The sequence below is a fragment of the Mauremys reevesii genome, linkage group 3 (genome assembly GCF_016161935.1).
Source record: "Mauremys reevesii isolate NIE-2019 linkage group 3, ASM1616193v1, whole genome shotgun sequence".
Taxonomy (NCBI): domain Eukaryota; kingdom Metazoa; phylum Chordata; order Testudines; family Geoemydidae; genus Mauremys; species Mauremys reevesii.
In genome coordinates this window covers 136050589-136058612 of record NC_052625.1, presented here as the reverse complement: position 1 = coordinate 136058612, position 8024 = coordinate 136050589, and the positions used below count along the sequence as shown (strand labels likewise).

General features: G+C 40.2%; 1 long non-coding RNA gene across 1 annotated transcript; it reads left to right on the top strand.

Moving 5' to 3' along the window:
• The first annotated feature begins 511 nt into the window (after positions 1–511).
• LOC120400319 lies at positions 512–6032 on the top strand. The gene is made up of 3 exons (XR_005595720.1): positions 512–553; positions 3694–3756; positions 5982–6032. It is a non-coding gene; the product is annotated as an uncharacterized LOC120400319 (long non-coding RNA).
• The last annotated feature ends 1992 nt before the right edge of the window (positions 6033–8024 follow it).

Genomic DNA, 8024 nt, shown 5'->3' with positions numbered 1-8024 from the left:
TGGAATCTGGAGTAGAGGGTGGGCCCGGGTTCCCCCCAAACCTCCCAACTCCTGATCAGACACAGGCAGAGTTGACCCAGACTGTGGGAAGATCACTGAGATGAGCAAATCTGCCAATAAGTGCAGGACCCACCAAGGTAGAGGAGGAACTTTGTCACAATATGAATAAACCACTCAAGCATGTTTTTATTGAGGAATAGAAAATGATGTTCCTTATGATAATATATTATAAATGGAGTGTTAACTACATCTATGAGCCCCAATTCAGGACAGTACCTAAGCATGTGCTTAAGCATGTGCTTTCAATGGAACTTCAGCACATTCTTAGAGTTAAGCACATGTTAAAGCACTGTTCTGAATACGGATGGATTTAAGTTTGTCCATAGGTGCTTTCCTAAGTCAATGCCATAGTTAAGGTTACCCAAGTGTTTCCATTATAAATTCTCTTTTTCAGTTGCTCATAAATTTTAATTTTCCAGGGTACTACAGTCAGTCCCTGGCAGATGGCAAGAGTTTCTGGGAAATTTGAAGGAAAGTAATCCAGCCATTTTCAGTAAGTATAGGAAAAAACCCAACACTTTTCCCATTATAAAATCAATCAATCTTGTGAATTTTCTTTTGAACCACTGTAGCACAGAAACAAGAGAGGGTAGAAAGTTGAAATTTGACAAGCAGATAGTCCTGGGGCAGGAAAAGTGAATTTCACTGTCCCAGTGAAAATCCGCTTTGATTTGGCTAAGTTATATGGGTTTGAAAATCAAAGTCTGCACATGTGTGAAATGTTTTAATAACAATAGTATGTAATAATCCTCCAGCTGAAAGTGGAGTGCGCTCTACAAGCATGTGGGATTTTGGTATCTAATAATTTTTTTTTTTAAAATGTAACAAATCAGGGGCGGAGGAATCAAACTACTTGTGTGAATAAGTGTTTTGTAGCTTCCTGCTATTTAAAGACAAAGATACACAATAAAACAAGAGCCTGCAAACCCTTGCCCATTGATTTTAGTGGAATTACTCATAACAGTAAAGACTATATGGGGAAGGAAGGATTTGGAGATTGGACCCATATACTGCAGCTGTTAAAAAGGACGAGAGGTAACATTTTCTATAGCACCTAAGTCCCATTTTCAAAAGTGAAGTGGGTACTTCAGCTCTTAAATCACTTACGCACTTTTGAAAATTTTCCCCTTGGTCTATGATGGACTCAGAAAAAGTGTCTTACATTTTAAGCTGATTCTAACTGTGTGTGTGTGTGTGTGCTTTATCCCTAGACTAGGATAAACAGGTTAGCAATTAACTTTAGCTTTATGACCTCTAACCAGATAACCAGTTTGCTAATTATATTTACAGTGACAGTGAATCATTGAGTTGTGTGATCGTATATCAGTTCAAATTTTCCAGTTCTGCAGAAAATCTGGAGTTTTTTGTAGTAGTTTGCAGTGACAAAACATTGGTGAAAATGAGAAATAATTTCCCTCCAAGTATTTATGCTGCCACTCTAGCCTTGGCTTGATAAATGCTTTTCTTCAGGTGATTTTTTTACTATTATGGAGGGTTTGCATTGATAAACAAAGGGGTACTAAAAAGTGCTTTAGCTTTGTTGAGCAGGAATCTGTTGTAGGTCACTGTCCAAAGCCCAACAAACCACAAAAAAGTCAAGACAAGCCTCCTTCCACTATTACATTGTCAGTTATTTTTAAGCAGTTTGCCACTGAAGGAAGTAGGCTAGAGGGGTGGTGTGGTTTGTTTACATTGGTGCATAAAATGCCAGAAAATACTGATTCAAAGAATATATGTCAAACACAGGAACAAGACTGGACATTCTAACCTTGGTGTTGATATATTTAGATGGAAACATTGGGTCTGATGTTGAAAGATCCTGACAACAAAGAACACAGTGACCGAGTGTCAGAAGATACTATCAAAGAAGAGTAGTCTGGAAGATGATACACATTTTCCCTCTAGCTTCCAGTTATACATAGCTTCCCTGAAATAAAACAGTGACATAATACAAGGGAACTATATGGACTCACTCTGGCATAAATGCAAGTGTCCATTCTAAACTAGTGACGGTGCATGGAACTCTTCATGAGATGGTTTAAAGTACATAGCGAATCAGTTATCTGCACAGATTTGAAATAAGTGATCTTTTCACTGCTCTACCATGTGGTTTCCTATCAGCTGTTCATAAAATGCATGACTACTGCTGACCCCATGACTGTGTTCCTTTGTTGCCCTTTCATTTTTGGGAAAAAATATTACTCTACTTTTCATGAAGCTTTATGCAGAGGAGCAGTAACAAGCTGAGAAAAATCTAGGGTTTTTTTTTTTATATCTTACTGTCAGTAGAGCACCATAAAATGTACATGACCCTTTACAACAAGAACCAATATTGATTCCTCACCCCAGAGAACTTACACATTAAGGGCTCTATCCAGCAGATGCATTTGTCCCCACAGACACTGAGTCCCATTAGCTTCAGTAGGAATCTACATGGGATTCAAGGTCCATGCTGATGGAGTCCTCTACAGACGTGGGACCTAAATTAAGATGTGAACAACATGAGATAACATGGAAAAGGAAGGAACAAAATAGGACAATGTGCTTATGCATCACCTGGGAGGCTAACAATATATCTTGAAAGTAAGATAGTAAAGCATTTTTATTATTCACACATATTTCTATATTTATTTCTGTGCAGAAGAGGCACAGATACAGAGTTAGTTCCTATTCAGACCTTTCCTATTTTCTGTGGCTTCTTTTTCTCCTCACCACAAATTTTGTGCACCGGTGACCAGTGGACTACATATCGGTCACTGGTCAATTTCCTAGTTTGCCCAATCTACCTTTTGCTGCTGCTCCTCCAAACCACGTGTAACAAGGAAAATTGCAGTGCTGTATGGGAATAACTTTGGAACAGACCACAGTACATTACAGACAACCTATTGCCAGAGTAGAGTGTACCTGCAAGTCTCTGGCCATTTCACTGACTGAATCTTTTTCTTCTTCTTAAAAAAGTAAAGCACTCTGTCAACTACAGCAGCATGACATAAAGAGCTCAAGCAATACCAACAGCCCTTACAGAAACCATCCCCCTGCACAAATGGAAAGATGGTAGAAAGTGAAAGTTTATCTAGAGCTACAAATAATGAAGAAAGAATTAAAAAAGAGAATGAGATCATGGTAAGAGTAGGTGGAGGGAGTTGATCATAAGTTGCCACATTCAGCAGAGCCAGGCTTGTTTGTCTTGTTTGTCTACCCACTTGTTTGTCTCATCCACATCATGTTATGGCTTGTCTTGTAGAGTGCAAGACCTCCAGGGCAATGACTATCATTTATTATATGTTTGTTCAGTGCCGAGCACTACAGGACCCAGATGTGCTTGAGGCCTCTAAGCACCATAGGAAAATTTTCAAAAGTATCTAAAAGCTTGCCTACACGGGAAAATTCACCAGCATAATTATACTGGAATTAGTATATTGCCCACGTGGACACTCTTGTCCACACAGGCAGTTATACCAGTATAACTATAGCAGTATAATTATATTAGTAAATGCCCCCAGGTAAGCAAGCCCTAAGTGACTTCTAAGTCTCCTTGAAAGTCAATGGGACTTAGGTGCTTTTGAAAATGTTAACCCTTGACAGTATATGTGTTAAATGATATTAACTTTAAGGTGGTTTTCAAAACCACAGGAAACCAAGGCTTCTAGATGTCATGCTACCCACCCATGCTATCGTCCATCAGTCAACAGTAAGGTAAGTGCCAGTGGCAATACCATATACTGCCCCTGTTTAAACTTGTATGCTACATCATAACCATACACTACCAATGACATGTTTTCATTTACAGTACATGAGATTGTAGAGGTCAAAAAATCTTGATGTCAGAGAGAGGCTGAAATGTGGGATTGGAGGGAGGGAGACAGGTAGATTTGAGAAAGTAAATAAGGAAGTGTTATTTACTCCTTCTCATAATACAAGAACTAGAGGTCACCAAATGAAATTAATAGGCAGCAGGTTTAAAACAAACAAAAGGAAGTATTTCTTCACACAATGCAGAGTCAACCTGCCAAACTCTTTGCCAGAGGATGTTGTGAAGAACAAGACTATAACAGGGTTCAAAAAAGAACTAAATAAATTCATGGAGGATAGGTCCATCAATGGCTATTTGCCAGGATGGGCAGGGATCATGTCCCTAGCCTCTGTTTGCCAGAAGCTGGGAATGGGTGACAGGGGATGGATCACTTGATCAGTTTCCTAATTTGCCCAATCTACCTTTTGCTGCTGCACCTCCAAACCAAGCGTAACAAGGAAAATTGCAGCGCTGTATGGGAATAACTTTGGAACAGATCACAGTACATTACAGACAATCTACTGCCAGAGTGGAGTGTACCTTCAAGTCTCTGGCCATTTCACTGTTCTATTCATTCCCTCTGGGACAACTGGCATTGGCCACTGTCAGAAGACAGGATACGGGCTAGATGGACCTTTGGACTGACCCAGTATGGCTTCTTATGAGTCATTAGCCTAGAAATGGTAACTCAAGTGGTGTGAGCCATGTGATCACCCTGAGAGAGGGTATCAGAAATAAGAGGAGATAACCAAGAAGAGAGCCCTGTGGAACCGCATGGAAAAAGGGCAGGTGGAGGAACTACCAAAAAAATGAAGGAACAACCAAAGATGTAGTAGCAGAAACCAGGAAATAACAGTATTGTGAAAGCCCAGGGATGGCAATATGTGGAGAAAGAGGGTGTGATGGACAGTGTCAAACTCAGTTGAGAAAATGAGGGCAAAGATGAAGCACAGGCCCTGAAACTTGGCCAGGAAGAGCCAAATTAAAAATCTCAGTGGGTGCAGTTTTGTTGGAGAAGTTAAGGTGGAAGCCAAATTGAAGGGGCCCCAAGATAGATTCGGAGGAGAGGAATGTATGGCAAAGACTGTAGACTGCACAGCTGATGAGTCTGGAGATGGGCTGGTAGGTGGAGAGGCACTTAGGGCTGAGGGATAGCTTTCCGAGGATGGTGGATAAAAAGCCATCCTGTATTTGGAAGGAAAGGAACCAGAGAAAAGTGAAAGGTTAAGGAAGAGAGACAGGAAATGCTGAGAGGAAAGGTGGATGATTCAGAGATGTAGAACCGGTGAGAAACTTCTGTGTTATTGACAGGGGAGATTACAGAAAAGGTATTCAAGAGGGAGGAGGAACAGGAAGGAAAGGGAGATCATGTTGATCCTATCTTTAAAATGTTGGAAAGATCCTGCATAGAAAGGGAGACAGGATCATTTGGTAAAAATGGTCTAAGGAGGCCGGGGGGAAAGGGGTCAAAGGTTCCAAATACATTATGGAGGCTGTGGGTGTGGGAGTCAGTGAGTGTGGGGAAAGTAGTGCTGTTTGGCAAGGAATATGGCAGTGCTGAAGTAAACAAACAAAAAGGAGATTGATCCTGTGGGGTCTGAGAACTTTCTTCAGAGGCATTCCATGGTGTGGTAACAGGAGCATAGAAACTGAATTATTATAGATAGGAAGACCCAGATATAATGTGCATGGGCTTGAGCACCTCAGGTTTTTAACACAGCATTTTGGAAAATTTCTTAGATTGTACATCTGTAATTTACACCTCACAGGATGAGGATCTGATCATGACTCTGCCATTCAGAACTATGAAAGAATCCCAAATACCAGATGAAAAATATGTAGTCATTTAAGAGGAGCTGAAGGGTAATGCATACAAAAAAAAAAAGAAAAGAAAGAAAAAAAAGAAAAAAAAGAAAAAGAAAGATGTTCCATGACTGCTAAACTCCTCAGCTAGAGGGTTTCCTGCATCTCTATCCTTCCAGACTGCCTGTAGGCAAGGCCAGAGACCACAACTGCTTCCAAGTGCCTGTAACACTACTTCTGAAAGCAATTCCTGTGTTCCTGAGCTTGGTATTGTGGTATATTGAAAACTGGGTTACAATTAAAAACTCTCTCTTTACTTTGTAAGGGAACTGCTCGTCCTGCTTGCAGGCTAGGAGGCCCTGTAGGGAAGCACACGATCAAAGTCAGTCTGCAGACAGCCTAAGGTAAGGTGGGGTGAGTTGCATCTCTCTGTTTTAGGGAGCAACCTGCTTTGTCTTTCTCTGATTTGGGGTTCTTGTGTGTTGTTGTTCTGAATTCTAAGAAATAAAGTAATGATACATTACAATCTTCCAGCAAGAGTAAGTTGTGGTTTCATCTAACTTCACTGTGTGTATGCTGTGAAAATCACTGGTATAAGTCAGGCAGCTACCTGACAGCCAGCATGCACCTTTTTTTGTTATAAAACAAGTCAAGTGATCCCAGTACATGCAGTTAATTTTCATAGTGCAGTGGCCACCATTAAAAAAATCAACAGTAATCTCACCATGATATCTGATATACCACAGTACCTCCTTACACTTAGAAGGAGACATTATTGGTGATGTCTCAGATATTGCTGCATGGTAAGTGTTGATTACTCAATATTCTTCTCTCTCTATGTTTAGCAGGGGAGAGGGGTCTTTCAGTTTGTATATTAAATGCTTCTATAATCTTGTTAACAAATCCCCTGGATCACTTAAAGTGATCTATTCCCAGATTAAATTAAATGAAAAGTGGCACTTATCCATTGACATGATCTGAAGACATCTTCACACTTAATCACAGTTTAATGTATAATAAAATAATACTTCACACATTTCTGGAGTGGTGGAAAACCAATCTACTACTCGTGTCTTCTACTTTGGCTTAGTTTTCTTGAGAAATGTCTGACTTAATAACAGAGCCCTCCTCATACAAAGCACACGATTCTGAATTAGAAGTATGAAACTGAATTTATGAAATAATGTTGGCAGTAAATAATAGTCTATCTCAAACTAGGATTCATCTCGTACCTATGTTGTGGGGAACAGAAGTCAGCTTCATCTCTCGCAGAGTATCAATCACCCCCAAGATGCAAATTCTTGAGATACAGAAAGATTACTTTTCATAACCTATGGAAAGTAGTTGAATCAATGTAATAAAAGCTTCAACGCAGCATTGTACTATCTGCAAGTATCCTTAAGAGTGCACTTTTTCATCATTTTACATGAACAGAAGTGTTGTAGCTAGATAGATATCTACCTCGTGGCTGTGGACATACTAAGCGTTATTGAAAGGTTTATTCAAAGGTTTCAGTTACAAGCTTTGACTCTTTTCCTTTAGTCTAAAGGTGAAACCCCTGTTCCATTCAAATCAATGGCAAAACTCCCATTGACTTCATTGGGGCCACAATTTCACCCTAGAGGCTCTTTTTTTCCCCATTTTCTTTTCTTTTCTTTTCTTTTTAATACCTTTGCTTCCTTCAGGCAGTATGAAGTTTTCCATAATGCTGACTGAAGGGGGGCTGGAAGGCTGAGAGAATGGAGCTAGAGGCCCTCTAGATCACTCATGGTGACCTGGCCCAGTCCAGTAGTGACAAAAAGTGATTGTGAAATGATTTGATGTTCTCACTCTATCACTGGCCTTCATCCACATCACAGCTGGCACTCATTGGCAATCCCAAGACATAGACCAAGGACTGAGTAAGCATGAAGACTGGACCTATTTTCTCATCCTTAGATTTGTTCCTGTAGCAGATGACTCCAGCATATTGATAGAACAATGTGAGGAAGCTGGCATAAAACGCCTGATCCACAGACCATTGAGGTCTATGGAAAAACTCCCATTGACTTCAATGGGCCATGGAACAGATATAAAGAGACGTTAGTTTGGCACCTTTCCCCAAGCAGTGTCACCCTTACTTTTAAATTACAACTTGTGTGTGGAGGAAGTTACTGCAGCCATAATCACGGTGGAAAAACATTTATATTCTCTTCAGAAAAGTGTGTGGCTTTGTTTTTCCAAGTAAAGCCCATTGTTTTGCTGCACTTTCTTTATTCCACATCTTGTAAGTGACCATCTCTTCATGGCATACCTTTTCAGAAGAGAGAAATTCGCATTTAGGCACCTAAATGAAGTGGCCAGATTTTCAAAACAGTGCAGCATCCAG